We start from the raw sequence: 20,405 nt of genomic DNA, 5'->3' as shown, positions 1-20,405 counted from the left end.
AATGTCTTTCTAGTTGTTTAGTTCCTCTCAAAATTGTGCCTATTCTTTAAGATATAAGGTGAATACCATCTTATCTATAGTCACCTCAGATCCAGAAGACAAGTTCAGGTTAGGCTACCGGGGAGGAGTGGGTGGAAGCATTCCAAGATGGGGAGACGGGTATTGAAATGGAAACCAAGGTCATAAAACCTTTTGCAGGAACTGCCTCTCCCCAACATTCAGCATAGAGTGGACTTCTATTTCATGTTCTCTCCCTTGTACTGGACGCTAGAATCATTGCATCTCAGAGAACGTCTCACTGTTCTTCCACTAGGTGCTGCTTAGGTTTCTCCTACTCGCCTGTCTTTTGATTCTGGGGCTTCTGTAGAGCCATGTACTGCCTGGAGCATCCCTACACTTTGTCCTGAATTTAGTCTGAGGTCTGTCTTCTCCTTGTGTTTTTTTAGAGTTGACTCATGGAGGGATCTGTTTGCTGAAACCAGCTGTCACAAAGTTCCTCCTTTCCCTTCTCCACCCATGGGTAGCCTGCAGCCCTCATCCTGGCCCCCTCAACCCCGTCCACCATCTCCCACCCCAGCATCAACCCTGGCCCTGTTAGTTCCTTTCCATTGTCCTCCACACCCAATGGTCCTGTCCTGTGCTGAGGAAGTTCATGGGGCTAAGTATTCATTACAAATATTAACAAAACTAACCCTATTATAACAGAAGTGCCTACAAAAATGTGACCTTTTAAGAGACTAAGAATATTAAAAACACACACACACACACACAAAAAGTGGGAGTGGTGAGGAGGTGGAACAGGACAGGGAGTGGAAGGGAGACCATAAGAAAAGGTCAGACAGGCTTGGATAGGGATAAAGGCAACAGGCGTGGGCAAAACAAGACCAGAAGTGCAGCCAAAAAGAAAGGGGACGTCAGAGGAGGGCTGAGGGAATGGGGGAGAGAGAGAACCAAGAGGCTAAGAAGTAGCTTATTTATAAGGAGGAGGAAGGAGGAGGAAGAGGAGGAGGAGGAGGGGGGAGGAGGAGGAGGAGAAGAAGAAACTTCCAGGAGCCTTTATATTTGGAGGGGAAATCAGGTGCTAAAAATGATGTAATGCTAATTGAATGGAGAGAAAAATCAGTGTACAGTCAATCTTTATTAACAGAATTCATCTATTCGTCTATGTGGGAATTTGGCTATTCACTAAAATTTATCTGTAGTCCTCAAAGTGGTACTTACAAGCTTTTGCAATCATTTGTGGACAAGCACAGAGCAAGCAACAAGATATGTATATTCCCAGCTGAGGCTAGAAAAGGTGATGCTTAGCCTTCTTGTTTCAGTTCTGACTGTAAGCAAGTATCTTTTTCATGGTATGGTTCGTGCTGTGTTTTTGAGTTTTTGCACTTTTCGCTGGTGATACCCCTGTGTGAAATGGTTTCGAAACATAGTGCTCAAGCATTGACTAGCATTCCTAAGTGAAAGACAGCATAAAGGTGCCTTGAAGAAGACACATGTGAGTTACATATACTTCTTTCAGGACTGAATTGTAGAGGTGTTGACAGCGTGCATTCAGTGGTAAGAACTAACAATATATATTAGATAAGATGCATGTACACAGAAACACATACAACAGGGTTATTTAAGGATTGGTTGATGGCTATGTTGTGACCAGAGGCTTACCTTGTTTTCTCCTAGGAGTAATGCCTAGTATTTGCTAATTCAGTATTTTCAGCAACTTCATAGCAGCACAATAACTATTGTGAATAAGAGAAATCAACTGAGTAAACATTTTTATTTAAGCTGAAAAGATGGTCAATACATATGCATGTTTAGACACTTCGAAGAATTATAATCAATCCAAGCAAAACTGAACTCCTTTTATTTGATATTGTAGACACTATTCTCTTTTGTTTGGAACAAAATCCTAAACATATTTCTATTTTGTTTAGAATTTTCTCAGTTCATTGTAATAGATATTTACTGGTGAATATGTTGAATAAATTAGGCACAGTTGAGTTAGACACACTTTATGCCCCCAAGAAGTTCCCAATTTGTCATGGAAGACAAGAGATGTATGCAGTCAATGGTATTGACATTAATGGGTATTCTGGAGAAAATATCAAATAGAGTTGAAGATAGTCCCATCTACTCCTGAAAACAAGGAACCTAGAAAGAGAAAATAACCATGAACTTTCCATAGAACAGACGTCTACAACATGCCAAGGAAGGGTGACATTATCTTGGAACTCCAGGGATTTGCAGATGGAAGGGAACCTAGAGGCCCAGCCTGTGACAAGGATCTAAACATGTTTCCAGCTAAAGCTGGAAAGCAAGCCTCATGGCTCAAGCTGAATCCTTTCCCACCAAACCATGCATGTTTCTATGTGCTTGAACTAATTATTGACATCCCAGATTATAAATGGCTCAGATGTCCCACCTGGGTCGGATGTTTGGAAGTCAGTTAGAGATTGTTCTATGATGGAGCTCCAGGGAATTTCTCTCACTGTATGTGAACATGTTTACAGAAAGAAGTTCACATTACTCTCAAAGGTTTCACATTACTCTCAAAGCAGTTCATTGTTATAAAAAGTATAAGAACTTCTGTGCATATTCAGGAGTTGAATGTATGTATTGAATAGCAAATTGGATTTAGATTAAAGGTGCCTCTGACCCCCACTAATCAAACAAAAGACTTTTTTTTCTCCTAAATGCTCATGGTGCCTAGTGTGTGGTGAAACAAAATTTTATATATTGTAAGTGGCAAAAAAATGGTACAAAATTTTTAAAAAGTTATTTTGCACTTTCGAATCCTTCAAGTGCATAGAAGAAGGATGGGTGGAGTGGAGGGAGGGGACTAGGGGGCAGCGGGGAAGTGCTGGGGACTGAATTGGAGTGGATTGTGTTCCATGCTTTTGTGATGATGTCAGGGTGTATCCTGGTATTGTATGTAACTAAAAAGAATATAAAGAAAAGCTTTAATGAATCCAGAGGACCAGCTTTTACCCTTTATTTTCTTCTCAAATATAAAAAAAGAGTATATTCTAAGGAAGCAATTACTATGTAATTAGAAAAAGAAAGTAATTAAAAATTATGTATGAAGGTATTCATGCACTTTTGTTCATAATATAAAAATTAGGCATCAAACTGTCTAAAAATTATAGTTTTAGAGATCATTTAACATCATGAAAAATTATGACAAGTTGTGATGCTGACAAAGTCACAGCATAGACAGTGTAATCACAATTTGCATAGATGTGACCAGAAGAATGTATGATAACAGAGATTCTCTTTCATTAATAGGATGTTTCTCTTCCTTCCTTATTCTTTTTTATTGTTGTATTTTTCAAAATTGTCAAATCGACTGCATATTTTTATAAATCCCCCAAATGTTAAACTATATTGTCCTATTTGAATTATGATTTACCTAATGTTAAACTGTATTTTTATCCCATTTGAATTATAATTTACTTAAAGAATGTCTCATCCTGATTTTTTAGTTCCTACATTTAAAAATGTTCCATCACTCATTTTGGGCCCAACGTTATTTCATAGTAATTCAGTTACAAGCCTCCTTTATTCCTGCAGTGTCATTTCAGCTTAAACCTTTGTACTTAGCTCTCTTTGAAACTTTGGCTTCTCTTTTCTTCTCCTTTTTGGTCTCTTTTTTCTCTTTTGTTCCCCACCCCCCTCTGTTTTTTACTATTAAATCTGAATTCTGTGTACTAATCTTTGGCAGCATTAGTGTCTTTTATTCTCTGCTGGTGGTATGCTCTGTATTTTCAGGGATTCACCACCCCTGCCCCTTGTTTTTTTTTGTCCTAATTGTTTAAGGTAGAGGAATCACTTGTGGAATACCCTCTTCCAAACCTTGGAGTCTTGAAAGTATATTTACAGTAATTTTGAAATTTTCATTCCCTTTAGTATGTCACAACTATTTTCCCACTGTGTCATGTGTGTACAGGAGTATACATGCACATATGTGCACGTGTGACTTCATGTTTGTGTGTATGTATGTGTATACACATGCATGTGTGTGGATACATGTTCTGGTTCTTTCAGGTCTGCATCTCTGTCATTTTCTGTATGCTTTGCAGTAGCAGGCTCTTGTACAGCTGACTACTTGTTTACCTGCCCCTGTTCAGTCCCCTTTGAGAACTTGCCATGGGGTCTCAGACTATAGGCAAAGTAGGGAACTGCTCTAATTCACTATGGTACCAGCTGACTGGCATCCAAACTTTGAAAGCTTTGATAAGATGATGCAAATTGGGTTGGCTCTGTGGGCTTTCCAGCTGCTACCCAGCTTGGCCAGAGTTAGTCAGGGTGACTTTTTAAAAATCTCTCACCAATTTGCAAAAATCGCTTGCCAATTAGCAAAAAGAGACATATATTATAGGACATGGTGGAACTCAATTTTTATACTGTATTTGTGAAAGCAGACTGAGTTAAAATGGCACGGTGAGATGAGAATGGTGCTAAGAGCAAAATCAAGAGACTTCCTGGGTCAAAAATCAAGGGCAGGATTTTTAGGATGAACATTTTTATGTGCACATTGGAATTCAAAGTAGGAACTTGTAATTGAAGTACTATGCTTATTTATTTCCATAAATCTAAGGTCTGGCTTTGAAGTTGGCTCCAGGGTACATCCATCAGCGCTGAGCCTTGAAAATTTGCCTGCTAAATCAAATGTATGATGAAAAGCACAAGACAAATATGACACTGGCTTACAATGTGCAAACACCCATGGCTGTATTACATACAGAGCACTCGGCTTGACGTCTCACAATGGAGAAAAATGTACATGGATATGCTTTCTTCCATTGGGAGCTCTTCATTCTCCATCTAGAAGACAGGGCTGCGTGGAGAAAAGATAACTTGTGAAACAAAAGCTTCATCCTAAGGTTATTTTCTTAAAACTTGAAGTCACATGGATGAACTATGGGCTTTATTAAATTTGCTTGGTTGGAAGCAAGTAGGCAAATTGTTCATGGTGCCTAAAGGTGAAAAAATGGTGGTGAGAGCCCTGATTGACAGAGGGCTAACAGATGCTGATGCCTTCTTCATGGCCCTTGCTGTGATTGGCCTTTGGAAATAATGTGAAACTATTACTTGTGAAATATTATTTACCCCTCAAGTTGTTCTTTGGCCACCCAAGTCTCCCCTTGCTATACTGTCTTACAGTGCTTTTCCTCTCTTTTATTTCTTCTTCAATTTATCAACAGCCTCCTCCCAAGAAATTCTAATTTTCAGGAATGGGCAAACTCACTTTTATGCAAATATAGTACATATTAATTGCATCTGGATATTTGAATTTGGCACTATACTCTTATTTTGGAACAAAATGTATGTGTCCCATAAGCAGGTGGGTGAAGCATTTGATGCGTTTGTGTGGGGAGGCTCAGTTTATAGGAGCTCTTTTGTTTATAGCCTGGTCTTCAACCTGTGTCTGTCATTAAGAAAGCAACAAATAGAAGCTTTTCTGGTATTGGGAGTCTGGCTTCTTGTTTAAAATATCTTGCCCCCCCCCACTTTTTTTTTACCATGATGCATTTTCATTTTCAAGGAAGAGCCACTTTATCAACTTTGGTGTCAAATAAAATTGAAAAAGAAAATGCAGAGTGTTGGGAAAAGATGGTAGAAACAATTACATTCCCGGCTTGGTGCTTATTGATCAACTGTCCAACAGATTCTGACTATATTTAGATCATTTGGCTTTGGCTTCCCCCACTTCAGTGTAGAGAAGGCTGTTTTGTAACCTGATCCTTTTTGCAGAGAGAATAAAACTGCCTGAAGGACAACATAGAGCATCAGGGAGGGATGAAATAAAGTCTCAAGTGCTGTCTCAAACAGCAGATGTAGCAGAATGGCTTTTCAAAAAAAAAAAAAAAAGTTGCCTTTCACATGTCATTCTAAAAATATACCTAAAAGGACCTAAAAAAAAACAAAACCCTGATAGAACTAGAGAATCAAGCTGTGATTATACAAAAGCAATATGCAGATCGCGGAAGTTAAAAAAATGCATAAAATAAGATATATTAGAGCTTTCTTAAGTTCCAAGGGAGCTTTTGATAATATATTCAAAACAAAAATAATAATAAAAAAAAAAAGGTATCAGAGAGCTTATAGTCCCTAGGGGCCTGCAGAAGATTACAGAAATTATTTACTAACAGAAACAGGTCAGGTAGAATGTTCTTATTCCTTTTTACTTCTCATCACTCTTTTCCTTTTTAAAATTTGTTTTTGGAAAACTTTACATGATGAGCTCAACCTGGCTGACTTGAATTGTCCCTCTGTGTGAACTCTAGTTATCTGTACATCTTACAGAGGTCCCCTTTAGGTGCTCATTGTATGGCTTGTCACTCTAACTGGGCATGAAGCTTACTCAGGTCAAGAAACATCTTTCATGTCCTTGGAATTTCCCCTGTAGTTTCAGTGCAATTATTATGCTTGCAGATGGTGTTCAAAGAATGTTGCTGGCTTCCAGATTTAAAAAGTGGAAAGATCTTCAACTCTGCCCTTATAAATTGATATTTATACGTTATATTCTAAAAAACCTGTGGAAGTCCAGGTGAGACAAAACCGGGAGGAACAAGTTATAGTAACAATAGTGAGAATATAAAGACCTTTCACTTGTCTTGACATGAGTAAGAAAGATGACAAGAAGCAATAATACAACAACCTTACATTTCTATAGACTCTTGATTGTGCTGAGAATACTTTCATGTAACAAAGAACAGGGGATAAAGGAAAATAGAAATAAATGCAAAGAAATCTAGGTATTAAAAAAACAGAAGTTCCAAAGAAAGAAAAAAAATAGACAAGAATAAAGAAGTGAAAGGAGAACTTACTAACAACTTGGAATAGTTATTGGCTAAATAGCACATTGGGCTTGGTATCAAGTAAATATTTACAATGTTGATGTTCTTGTAGCTGTCTATAAATCATCACATGTTTTGACTTGTTTTCTACCAGGTATGTAGGGGAGAGAGTGTTTCTGGATTCTCTCACTCTTTCTCTCTTCCATTTTCATTCATTAGCGTTAATATTGACACTCATTTGATTGTCTTTACTCCAAATATTCCAGCACGTGATAGACAAGATAAATGATACTCAGCTTCAGTATTATTTCAGTGATTTCACAAACATCCCAGCTACTGTCTATAGAGAGCATCACGGAAGTTTGTTCTTGTTTAGGGTTTTGAAAACATCCTAATTTGAGGCAGGTCTCAAATTATTGTCAAAAATGCTGCATGTAATAACTTATTATAAATACATTTTGAGAAGAACATATAGAATTAATTTTAAATCTGGAACTGAAAAAAAATGAAGATAAAAATGTTCTGTCCGGCATGTGTCAGAAGCTACCAAAAGTCTTAAAATGACCCATATTCCTGCTTAGGAGGGATAAACTGAGTATTTGAAATGGTAATTGAACTGGTGAGCTCCAGGAGCATTCTGGAGGTGGTAAGTGTCTCTTACTTTTGATTTATTTTGTTCAGAAATGATTTCCCTTCAATTGATGGGCAGATGACCCACTCAGAAATGTCAGGATTAGTAAAAGTTTGAAAGCAGGTCATTAAAAAAAAAGATATGAATGATGGTGAAGATAAAATGCATCAAATCCTTAGAAGGTGTTGGCTATCTCCAAACAAGACACATTTGCTTCAGTTAAATTGTGTTCCTGTTGAGAACAATATCATGGCGGCAGAGCTTTAACTTAATTGCCTTTTGCTGTTGAAAGCATGGATTGACTATCTTCAAGATTCATAGATCAACTCTCTTGTTTTGCAATAATTCTACTTTTCACAGATTGAGTTTTGAAGAATGCAGAGAATTCTTTTCTTTGGCAGATTGGAGACCCACGTTCCAGTCCTAACTCTGGTATTCTGGTGGCTGTAGTGACTGGGAGAATCAGTTGAGCTCTTTCAGCTCAGCTGCCTCAACTTTAAGAAGGGATAATGATATCAGTCCTGCCTTATAATAATAGTGATCATTTCCATTTCTAAATATCTGCCATATGTTTGGTACTTGCTGTGCCTTTGGCATATGTTGTCTGTAAGTCTCTCATCCATTCTGCAAGGAAGGATTATCATTCATGTTTCACAACTGAAAGAGCTGAGGCTCAGATTACTTAAGTAAACTGCCCGAGGTCACAGAGCTAACAAGTGACAAAGCCAGGATATAAGTCGTTATATATAAGCAAGTTCGCAGTGCCCCTGCCATGGGCATTTTGAGGGTCATTTAAAATGACATGTGAGAAAATGTTTTGAAATAACAAATTTCTCTAAATGCATGTTACTATTATCACTATCATTTATTTATTGAGTTGCTTATAAGTACTTAGTACTTACAAGTCATATTTTGTTTTGGATTAACTGTGGGATTAGATATTTTCCCTAATGTAGTATTGTATAGGTATATTATAAATATTTCCAAGTAGAAAACTCCTTTGGATCAGTTTCTTTTAGACCATTGTTTGGAGAAATTTTTTTGAAGTAGCAAATTTACTCATCAAAAGTGAATGTTTTGAGTAACAAAAACGAATCAGATGTAATGTAACTTTTGGAATCAGCAGAAAAACCCTTGGAACTATGAAAGCTGTTGGAAAAACTCCAAAGATGAGAGAAATATACTATAGGGTTTAGCTTATCTGCTGAAAATTCATGTGTTCCCAAATGCTCCGGACCAGCGGTTCAACTTCCTCTGTCTCAGTCTTTGCTGTTTATTTTTAGAGTCTACAATGAACAATAGGGTTTCTGAAATTTACTTGAAGAGTTTATCTTTGATTTAGAGGTATAAGATTTCCTGTGTGACGATGGCTGGGAATCCACACAGCTCTCCTAAAATAAGCACCAAGTTTTGGAAAGAATTTTCTCTTATGGGAAGCATCCTCTTCCCAAAGAGTGACAGCAGCATAAGATAGATAACCACCCAGCCTCCAATCTCCCACCCAAGGAGGAATCGGAGGGGAATCAGTCTGTTAAGAAGACAGGAACTGACCTTTATAATAGGTTAACATTCAAGACAGACTTTTCCTTTGGTCTTTTGGAAGAACTGGTAATGTCACAGTGAAAGTCCACAAAATTCTGTAGAGAAGTCAGCTGAGCCCAGAAATGTGCTATTCTCTATAATTTCCTCAGCTTGCTTATGTACATGTTTGGGTAAAAAGGCCTACATAGGAAGTAGTGAGGATTAAATGGTATAATTATGTGTAACTCCTGGCACAAATCAATCCCCCTGTTGAATTCTAGACCATTCTAAATAGTTTTCCCTGTTGTTCTTCAAATCTCACTGTGAACTATTTATTCTCTTGGCCCATGTAGATATTAGAAAAATGCTTACAAGTTGAGAAGTGATGGAGAGGCTGGCTTTCCAGCATCACTTTTAAGCATCTGTGTTGGGTGAAGTGTGGCCTTTGTTTGGGTTTGGCAAAGTTTCATGATGGGACTAGCATATTACTGAGTTGGATGGCCGACTGGCTGCTTGTCTTTGGTCATCTCAGTGGAATGCATGTGAGGCTGCGTTTCTTCTTCAGGTTCTCCTTTCAGGGATTTGGACATATCTGGATCTCTCCTGGATAAGACAGGAGCCCATCTGTGAGGCTAGGACTATTATATGGTCAGGCTCAGTTTTCTTCAGCTCAGAGCCTGAATTTGGCTGAATCTGAGCAGACAGGGTGGAATAAATTAAGCTAATTATGCAAGTGCTGTTTGTAAGGAGAAAAGCTGGACACCAGCCCTGCTTTGCTGATTGCATTTGGTCATGTTCTTTCTTGAGTACTGGAACAAGAGGGCAGAATAACATTGTCCCTGAAGCCCTTTGCCTATAGCAATCAGATCAGGCAGTAGTAGGAAGATGCTGGCCGGTTGTGTGGCTCAGCCCTCTTTGTGTAAATTCCTGGGTCAGGGTGAGGGTATTCTTGCCATAATGCTCTTTAATATAACTTTGGGACTCTGGGAGGCAAAATCAATGTCCTAAGCTCTAGGGACTCAACTTGGGCTCTGCTTTACCTCTGGCCAGTGTCCTCTAGTGGCAAGAGCTCGGATGCAGGAGTCAGGAATTACTCTTTTCCTGATGATTTTAGACAAGTTACTCATTTTCCTCTGTGTGAGGGCATCTCTAAGCCAGGCCTCAGCACGAACAATCTGTGATTCTTTGTGGTCTGCCTCTTCCTGGGGCATAGAAGTGTGTGTGTGTGTGTGTGTGTGTGTGTGTGTGCGCACGCGCGCTTGCCCACATCAGTGCTCAGTCCCCCTTTTCTTGGAATGTTCCTCCAAACTGTTCTTGGCCCCTCTTCTATTATCCAAATTTCTCTGTGCAGAAGAACAAGATTAAGTCTGAATGGATCATTGTTTCTGGTAAGATAAACAACAGCTGATAAAGTCAGGGGCTGACCTATTTCTGAAGCAGACAACCAAGGAGAAGTTTATGGTTTTCTGTTCTTTAGACTTAACCAGTTTTTCTTCTTCGAACATATTTTATGGCACTTGACTAATCACCCTGGTAATATGTTGCCGAAGTTTTCTTGGCTCTAAATCAAAGTCTCCAATGTACTAGCACATAGGCTCTGGAGGGCCCAGACAACAAGAAAACAGCAAGGGGTGGGAGAAAGCCCTCATGAAAAATTTAAAAGTTAGATTCCAATAGAAAGATAGAGAATGGGGATAATTAATTTCTGGAAGAATTCAAGTGACCTATACATAAAAAAAGAGGCCTAATCAGATAAGAATAGGAATGCTTCTACTTCCCCCTGTGATTTTGGCAGAAATGTAAATGGTTGGTGCAACCTGGTGTGCTGGTGGGTTGGAGGAACTGGGTGTATTCTTGCAGCTGCCTGCTACAACCTTTCAGGAGGGCAGGTGGCTCAGAAGTATTGAAATGTAAAATGGACAGCTCTTTGCTCAACAGTTTGCAGTCTGGGATTTATCCTAAGGAGGAAACTACACAAAAATGAAAACACATTTATGTAGTATGTTTGCAAATGTGTATATAAGGGGAAAACTAGAAATAACATCAATATTTATCAATAGGGCACAGGCATGGTGAATTATGGCAAATATCTGCCACAAAATCTGAAATATCATGTATTCAATAAAAAAATAGTGCAGTGCTTCAGATATTGACGTGGAAAGTTGAGTGGTACAAAACAGGTTGTTAGAACTGTCACATTTATATAAAGTTATAATAGTAGATGCATGAGAAGTTATTCATTTAAATCTTAACAGGAAAGATTGTATACTTTTACTGTTTCTGATTTGACTTCAAGCTGTGCGGCTTATCTATTTTTCTTCCTTAGGAAAATTTATTTAAACTTTCTTATTCTTGGTAAAAATGGGGATAACAATACCAGCATCTTACAGGTCATTGTGAGAATTGCAGTAAAACCCATGTCAAGCACCGGGATGGAGTAAAAACAGTCTTTGATTTTTTTTTTTCATTCAGAGTTTTCTTCTTTCTTTCATTATTTGAGTACAAACAGCTGTATTCATATGCCCAAGATTCAAAGAGAGATGGGCTTTGAATAGCTTCCATTTATTTTAATGCAGGAAGAACCCTAGTTCCAAATATGTGGAACAGTATTTTCCTAAGGCTGAAGTCTGTCAGAAAATGGCCATATTGAGTCATTGTTTTCTGAAGCCAAGAGAGGAGATTGAATGACTGGCACTGATGGGTGGCCTAAAATAATACCTCATTCCTGTCATCCTTAGGCAGTTTTAAGACCAAGTGATTTTGGATAGATCTACAGTTTTCCTCTTGGTTTGCAAGAACAATGCTTTTGTTGTTTATGCTCTTAAACAACAGAGCTTTGTCCTATGCTCAGGAGCATGCAAGCCAAACAGAAGACTTCCTGAAGTCCACCCCATTTATTGAGAGGTGCGATTCCAAGTGGCAAGTAGACATGCTCAGCATCAGCCACCTGCAGAGGACCCTCATCATCAGTAAAGTGAAATGGCCAGGTCTCATGGGAGAACAATAGCCAACTGGGTTTGGGATTCAGTTCTCTGATACTGTGCTAAAGTTGGCGGAGTCAGCCACTTTTCAACTGTATTCACTTGGGGCCTACTTTGCACTATAAAACAAACAAATAACTTTATTTTGCTTTCTGAATCTGAGTCTTAAAAATAAAGGCAATATTTGAATGTTTTCACTTTGGAAATTTCTGGTCCATGGATAATTATTTTTCATATTGTTGTGTAATCTTTTCAGAACTCTTGACACTGTGGAATAGAAGATAATTGGGGTTGAAGAGTTTACATTAATGGTTAAAGGATCATTAGAACACAAATTAGCCTCTCTGTCCTGTACCCCCACTCTCATGTCTCTTTACTGCACTCAAATAATTCCGGGCTTGCTACTATTCTGCCACACCTATGTGTAATTTTCACTTAGCAATAGGTCAAGTCTAAGTTGAGTGTATGAAGTTGGGAACTGATTCTGAGTCTTGCTGTTGAGAACTTGCCGTGCTCTAGGCTTTGTGTTAAGTGGTTTAAATTCCCTGTCTCAATGTTTCTATAGGACTGGGCACCAATGACTGGCTTTACAAGAATGGGCAATGAAAATGCAGTTTCCTTGTCTCTATTTTAGAACAATAGCATTAGCATTCTGTAATGGGAGTCAGGTATCTACCATTTTAACAAGTTCAAGGGCCACTGTGAGTTTATAGTGCTCCACTCCTCTTATTTCTGTTCTTAAATTATCACAGTAAATAAATAAATAAAATAAAGTCCTGTGGACTCTGAGACACAGAACTACCCATATCTCTTTAGTTGCTTATCACAGTAAATGTGCTTCCAGAGCCAAATTACTTTGGGGGAATTCTATGGTATTCACTTTTGTTGTGGGAAATCTTTCCTTGCTTGGTGGTAGCCTGCATTCTGGACATAGAGAGGGACCATAGAGGCTATACAGCTTGTATAATGTGTGTAGCCCTGCATGGAGAAGTGAAACCATATCATTCTCCTTGACCCAGGACTATGCATACAGGAGCTGGCTTATGCCTGAGAGAGGTGGCTGATGTGGTGGTGTGATTCCCAGGCCCAGAAAGCCCCGCCTGCCTTCTGCATGTCTTCATTGTCATGCTCCATGGGGCCTGAAATATTCACTAGTGTTTTTTTTTTTTTTATTTGCTTCTCAGCTTTATTTCTGGAAAGCCCTATAAAATGAAATACCAGTTGGAAGGTAGCAGAAACATTTAATCATATTTTCACAGGCTAGTTTTATCTATTGCTCTGGGAATGGCTTAGAAAGATTCATCTGGTGAGAAGAGAGGGTAGGTCCCTCTGTGGGTCACTTTGGAGGAGGAAGCTGGTGAACACAGGGAGACTGAGTTTGGGGCAGGGGAGGGGGCAAAAGTAAGAGAAGGGCTAAAGATAACTAGATCTGTCTCAATTCTAAGGGTTACTATGTTAGTTGGCTTACTGTCACTGTAACAAAATACTTGACACAGGCTACTTAGGAAGTAAAGAGTGGTTTATTCCAGTTCAGAGTTCTACTCCAAGATTGGGTAGCCCCAGTGGTTTGGGCTTTCGGCAGCGATTGCACATCATGGTGGGAGTACATGATGGAGTAAACTGAACATGAATCAGGAAGCACAGAATGGGACCAGGGTCCCACAGTTCCCTTCAGGGACATGTCTCCAGTGACCTAAGCACCTCCCAATACTGCCATCCTAGGACCAACATCTGAACCAGAGCAGTTATTTTATTTCTTAAAATTCTCCAGCACCTCCCATGCTCCTCTTCTTCAGTGAATGCCTGGTGCTGCGTAATGGTCCCCTTGGCCACCTCCTAGACACAAGCAATGTTTCAGGTGGTGACACCTCAATGGTACGAATGGGTTCTGGGAGGGGGATTCCATGTCCGATTCTGTCGCTGAACCAATTGAGGGAGAAGGCAGAGATAAAGACCCACTGCTGAGTCCTAGATACCCCTTAACCCCCAATCCTTCTTCTTCTAGGAACAGGATAACTAGAATCAAAACGACTTAGCTTAGCTCATTCAACTCTTAGCCAGGCCCCACACAAAGCTTTCAAATATGTGATTATTTCTGGCAACCACAGTGGGCTTTACTGCATTTCTTTTTTTTTATATATTTAATTTTTCATTTTTCGGTGGATACAACATCTTTATTTTATTTTATGTGGTGCTGAGGATCGAACCCAGCACCCCGCGCATGCCAGGCGAGCAAGCGCGTTACTGCTTGAGCCACATCCCCAGCCCCTTTACTGCATTTCTTTATCAACTTGCTGAGAAAGATCAGAGATGATTCCTGCCTATAGCAAAGTTTGTCTCAGGTCTATTAAGTCTTAACATTTGATTTCATTGTAATTCTGATCTTGCCCTACATTTCATTTTTAGGCCTTTTTTTTTTTTTTGGCTAAACTGAAATGTCCCCCAATTTGTTCAATGTTTGTCTTTTAGTGCTAGTTTATGTGGCAAGTGGTACAGATTCATTAATTTACTCAGTAGCGAGTAACCACCTTCTATGAAGAGGAGTGACAGGAAGGGCTCACAGTGATGGACATCATTGTTCTTGGTCTAGATAGTGGGTGCCAGGGAAGGGTGTGCTTAAGGGTGGGTATTTGTGTCAAAACTGAGGATGAGGGTGGGGCTTCCTCATGAGTGAGTGAATGAACGAGTGTAGAAGTCTATTCTCCTTCCCCAGTGTACACATTCCTTAACCAAGCACATTATGTATTTTCCTTTTCCCTTCTCAGTGAGTCTGTCTAACTCTCAGTTAATATTCTCCCTCTCTGAAAAGTCCCTCACTGCTGGGAGGAGACGAGATAATTAGCTTCAATGTTCTTCCATTTTTAAGCTGGGAATTCAGCATGAATTCCAGACACGGTTCATATATTGTGGATAATCAGCACAGCTGTTCATGATAGGTAACTCTCCCTCTCTCTCTTTCTCTCTCTCTCTCTTTTTTTCCCTCTCCATTGGAGTCTCTTTCGGTTAGCATACCAGGGATGAAGATTAATGACTTCCATTACTTTTTTTCCTTTCATGCAGGAATCTTTAACTAGCCTGAACTTTGTGCCAACTATCATATGTATCATATCTACTGCAATTACCCCTCTATGTCACGTCCTAGGTATGTGTCCTTGTGTGAAGTACTAAATGAAGGGCAGGGTGAAAAGTGTCAAGTTATAACCAGGCAGAAAACTGACAATTAACAAACAGTGACCTATCCACCTTATTGTGTTATTCTCTTGGAGGCCTCAAGAAACATGTGATGAGAATAGATATGTTTCACCACATCTACCTGTTTAAATAATTTACCTTTGTTTTGAATATTGTGTACATTTATTGTAATAAAATTAATAAACAAAATGATAATTTTATTGAACACTCACCATGTAATGGGCTCAGTTGTAGGCATGCATTTGCTCATAATCTTCACGCCAGTCCTAGGAGATAGCATGGCACCATTTTACATTTGAGGAGACTGAGGCAAAGTGCTATTAAGTAGTTTGCCCAAGATCCTGCAGGAAAGGTCAGAGCTGGGATTTGAACCCAGGCAGTCTGGTTTCAAATTTTATGCCCTCAACCTCTATGTTCTACTGCTTTATATCTTTGCTTTTAGAAGCGAAGATATAATTTTAGCATGACATTAGTAATGTACCTCCCAAAGTTTTCTCTTACTAATTACATAATTACCAATTTTTGTGTATACCATGTCATAATACTTTAGAGAAACTTAGACACAGAACAAGACCACAGAAAACTGATCCTGTGTTAAGGTCTCATTACTTACAAGAAGAGTTTTGACTATGTGAATTTAAAAATTGATAGTTTGTGTTACACGTAAGTGTAATATATTTTGGAGTCTTGTCACATGCATTATTAGTATGGTTCTGTATGTTCATATTCTTAGGAGAGACTGAATTAATACTACACAGGTCTGTGTTATGGCTTAGTGGTAGAGTGCTTGCCTAGCATGCGTAGGCCCCTAGGTTTGATCCCCAGTACCACAAAACAAACAAATGAATGAATGAATAAACAAACCAACCACTAAGAATTCCCCCTATGTGCAAAAGGCAAAGTCATTTTCAGGTCTGTGTGCCCAGATAAAGTGATTTGTTTTCTGAACCAAGAATATAAGCTTAGTACCTAAAGTGACCTCAGACTCACATCTCTACTACCCATGCTTTTTAATTTAAATTAAAATATTTTTGTTAAGATGAGGCAAGTCTTCTCATTGACATTTTCCAAGCAAGTATTTTTCTTTCAGTTAACATCCTAAGATGCTGGCTCCCAGTGTTAGAGTTAGAACTGTCAGCTGCTCCCTACCAGGGAACATCCCACAGACTGGGGTTTCTTTAGCAGGTCTTAGCATAGTGAAAATATTGGGGCTATTTATCCATGTCACCTGGGATGGAGTTAATGCCCTGCTAGTCTTAATTGGCTTGATGTGCTGACATGGTGGGTCTGAATGTTTCCTATAATTTTCTCATGAGTGACTTTGGCTCCATAAACTAAGGGCTAGGCAAATTAGCTTATGGGCCCAGAAATCATTCTTGGCCCAAGTATGGAGAAACTTCTCAGTCAACCATAGCTGCTCTGATACTTGAGATTTGCTGACAGTTCTTCCTTCAGAAAAGGGTTTGCATTCCTGAGTTACTTTTCTGTTGGGGATCATCTTAATCATTGTCTCTGGGGTTAAGATCAAGGAAATAGGACCAAGAACTGAACTCAGCTGTTTGGGTGACTCTTGGATCCATGAGCTTCTTAGCCAGTATCTGATGCAATAGCTAACAAATATTAACTGATGGTGATGACAGGAAAGAGTTTCTCTAGCCAGAACCTGCTAATATAAGTCCTAATGAATTGAAAAGGATGCCTGCTATAGCAGACTCTGACATGTTGCATTAGCAATTTTAGGCAAAAGAAGATTATAGTATCTAAGATCATATCTATATCTATCTATATAAATATCTCTATCATATCTATCTATCTATCTATCCATCTATCTATACGTATATATAGATAGATATAGATACAGATACACACACACATTAGTTCTTGCTTTGGTCATAGAATTGTGTTTCAATAGGGTATAGAAAATAAATCTCCAGGAAAATGCCCAGTTACAGGCACATGTCTCAGGTTTTTGTGATCATTATGATTCTAAGAGGGAAGGCAGTGCTGTTCTTTTAGAAAATTCTTATGAATGTGGTTTGGGGTGAACATTAGTAACAAATGAACAGTTTAATGTTGAGTTAAACAAAACTTTTGGTGTTTTTAAGGGCCAAAGATCAAGCCAGGGGTCAGTTGAAAACTCAGTTACATGTCGACACAGAGAATGTTCAAAAGTTGTGAAAACTCAATTCCAAACTTGCCCTATGATTGTTGGCCATTGTCTTAGGCAGCAAGATAATTTTCTTTAAATTTGTAGGTGGTGAGTTTTTTCTATGGGAAATTTTTGGGTAATGACTTACATAACTCAGTTTAGAATATTCTTGGCTTAGTTGGTTGAAAATAGAGATTTGAATATGAGAGTGCAGGGGATTTTAATGGAATTTTATTAAGGGAGTGAAAAGCAGGGAGTTTGATATCGAGAATTCAATGCCAGTATTATCTTAAGGACTTGTTTTTCATTTTAGACTAAATAATATATATTATCTTTGAGTAAAAGGGACAACAGTGCTAATAGCCTGACTTTCTCAGAAGTTTCTGTTTTCATGTGGTCACCATAGTCAGCAGCACTGTCAAATAAATACAGGTTAAATTAAATAAAAAACTATTTAAACAGAGCAGAAATAGTCTTCCCTGGCTAAATTGGACAATTAAAAGAGTAAAACCTGGGAGGAAACTTTCAATGGATTATAATTTTTCTATTCTCTATATATTGTTGTTTTTTCTTCCTGGAGTCAAATCTCCAGTTGAATTTAGTCAATTATCTACAGCAAACAAAAAGTGCATAAATGTCTCTTCCGTTACTGCTGTTTATATTTTACCACTAAACAAAGCAAGTTTTTCTTTTTAGCTTTTACCTTTCGGAACTTATAAATCCAACAACACAAATTGAATATTGTGTAACTTCTGTTGTCACTTTGAAAGCATAATGACTGATTTAGTTATTTAAAAGTTTACTGCAAAAAAATTTTTTTTTGTTGTTGTTGCTAGTATTATACTTGCTACAAAATTTGTTAAAAAAAACAATTTGCTAAGGACTTGGAAGGAACTGTCAGCAGGTAAAGAATGTTAAGTATCCAAGTTGTGTGGGGTTGGGGTTATGTGTATGTCAATCCTGTTCTGGGGTTATTGTTTATGCTTTCCTATATCAGTCACTTCTATAGTAATTTTGATTTAAAAATGTTTCCCACTGCTTCTTTAATAACTACTAATTTAGAAGTATGTTATAACAAATAACTGGCATAACTAACAGTTAAAATGTAATGGGAAATAAGGGCTGGGGTGTGGCTTAGTGGTAAAGTGCTTGCCTGGCATGTGCAGAGCACTGGGTTCCATCCTCAGCACCACATAAATAAATAAATAAAATAAAGGTATTTTGTCCATCTGCAACTAAAAAATATTGAAAAAAATGTATGGAAAATAAGCAAGGTATTGTAAAGAAAATACGTAAAATAAAACAAAAAACAACAAAAAAAGGAAAAAGTAAAACAAGAGCTAGTAAGTACAACCTGGACCATGGGGGCACTGTCACTCTCTCTTGTGATTCTGAAGGTATTCTACCCCAACCTTCCCACTGTGGAACATTCTTCTGCGCTCAGTGCCAAGAATCAGAGGAGGAAGGCAGTAATTTCCCAGTATTCTCTCTAGGTGTAGTTATTTCCTCCCAGATAGGGAAAGCAGGCAATTATGCTCCTGAACCCCTTTCTCCCTCCTCCCTGCCAGCCCCATTTACCCTTGTTTCTGTGAATGAATGAAAAGGCGGCCCATCTGGAAAGGTAGCTCTAAAACACTTCTGGACAGTTCTCTATTGGCCTCTACAACTGATCATTTTAGTTTCAAGTTTATTTCAGGAACATTAAGCCTCTCTCTACTCGTACTTAATAAGAATTCATTCTACAAAAGCTTAGGATAGAGAAAAGTGAAATAAAAACAAAGCCTAGTGAGTTGCCTAAGCTCCTTAATGTGGATCCCTTTCACTGAGCATTACTCCTACTAAAAATAAAAAGGGAGATGAAAGTTACCTTGGTGTTTTGCTGCTGTGGTGGTTGCCCTCTGGTTTCTGGGGAGCCTCAGGTCCTTTAATGCCGGCAGCGCTGAACTGCCAAGCCAGAGGATCTTGCTCCAGGTCCCGTGGTGGTTTTGCCAGATCACCTGTCCTTTCCTTAGACAAAGTGATTTTTCTCTGGTCTTTCCAGGCAAAGTGATTCTAGATAAGCAGATCATTGTGTGGAATATCTCATCTACGTTGCTCCAGTGCAGCCCTTTCAGCTTTCCAGAGCCAGTTAGACTTGTTATGAGGAGTGAACTGATTGGCTGGATCTGGGCTCAGTTTCATAGATTATAGCCTGGCAGTCGGGAAGCACAAGCCCTATAGTTGCTGTAGCCCAGAGGCCTGCCAGTTCCTGCTGTAATGCATATGTAGTTGTAATTGAGTTCTAGCACGGCCTTGGATGTTTCTGTCCTAGATAGCTGACATTGCATCTTCAAGACTGTGTGAGTAATCCTGACTTTTTTTTTTTTTTTTTTTAAGCGCAGTAAATTAATTACATGCCCCGGGAGGGAGTGATTGTGAGAAGAAAATACTGAACTAGCAGATGATTCGTTTTTAAGGTGCTGTAGTATATGTGTCAAGTTCAACGCCATGAATCTTAAAGCTTCCAGGACATGGCAGGGTTATTATAGCTTTTGGCCATGAATCATAGTCAGGCTGCATTTTGAAGGAGGCTGGCTGATGCGTTTGTTAGCCCAGTTTGTTTGCATGGGGTCTGTACCGTGGTAAAGCTCCAACACACACGAGCAGGTTAAACAGGATGCCGGTGTGTGAGCACCGAGGGCGCTGGAGTCAGGCAAGTTTCAAGGGTTCCCACCCCCATGGTCCAAAACTGAGAGAGGATAATAAATCCTTTTCGGGACACAGGTACATAGCAGTTAGATACAGAAGGAGAAATGTGAAATGACAGCAGCAGTAGTTTTCTGCTCAGAAATCTGAAGCTAATTAAAGACATACACCATGAATAACTAGAAATTTTTATATGTACAAAAACGTTCTTTGCTGGTTCAGTTTATGTGGTAGAGCTGAATGGGAAACCACGAGCTTGTTTTTCAAAGCCTCCTGAGAAGTATATTAAACACACAAGGATGCAGCCGAAACAGAAGCAAGTATGTGTGCTAGGATTTGTGGTCGAGCAGAGCAAATGGTCCCAGGCAGCCGTTGTTAGGTTTGTGTAATTGTTGGGGGGAAGCTCTCTTGCTAACAGTTTTTGGATAAAGGTGGAGCAGCTTGAAATG

The 20,405-nt window shown here is 38.9% G+C and overlaps 2 long non-coding RNA genes across 3 annotated transcripts in view; one reads left to right on the top strand and one right to left on the bottom strand.

The window, feature by feature from the left end:
• LOC131424628 (uncharacterized) overlaps window positions 1–20,405 on the top strand; it is a 559,968-nt gene that overhangs the window by 69,170 nt on the left and 470,393 nt on the right. The window lies entirely within an intron of this gene.
• Window positions 1,756–19,543, bottom strand: LOC124100653 (uncharacterized). The gene is made up of 3 exons (XR_006854372.2): window positions 19,139–19,543; window positions 15,335–15,388; window positions 1,756–4,834 (listed from the first exon to the last, which is right to left on the bottom strand). It is a non-coding gene; the product is annotated as an uncharacterized LOC124100653 (long non-coding RNA).

This window comes from Marmota monax, unplaced genomic scaffold (assembly GCF_021218885.2).
Source record: "Marmota monax isolate L192 unplaced genomic scaffold, Marmota_monax_Labrador192_F-V1.1 WCK01_AAM20220418_F8-fsc00037, whole genome shotgun sequence".
Lineage (NCBI taxonomy): Eukaryota > Metazoa > Chordata > Mammalia > Rodentia > Sciuridae > Marmota > Marmota monax.
This window is presented reverse-complemented; position numbering and strand designations above follow the sequence as displayed.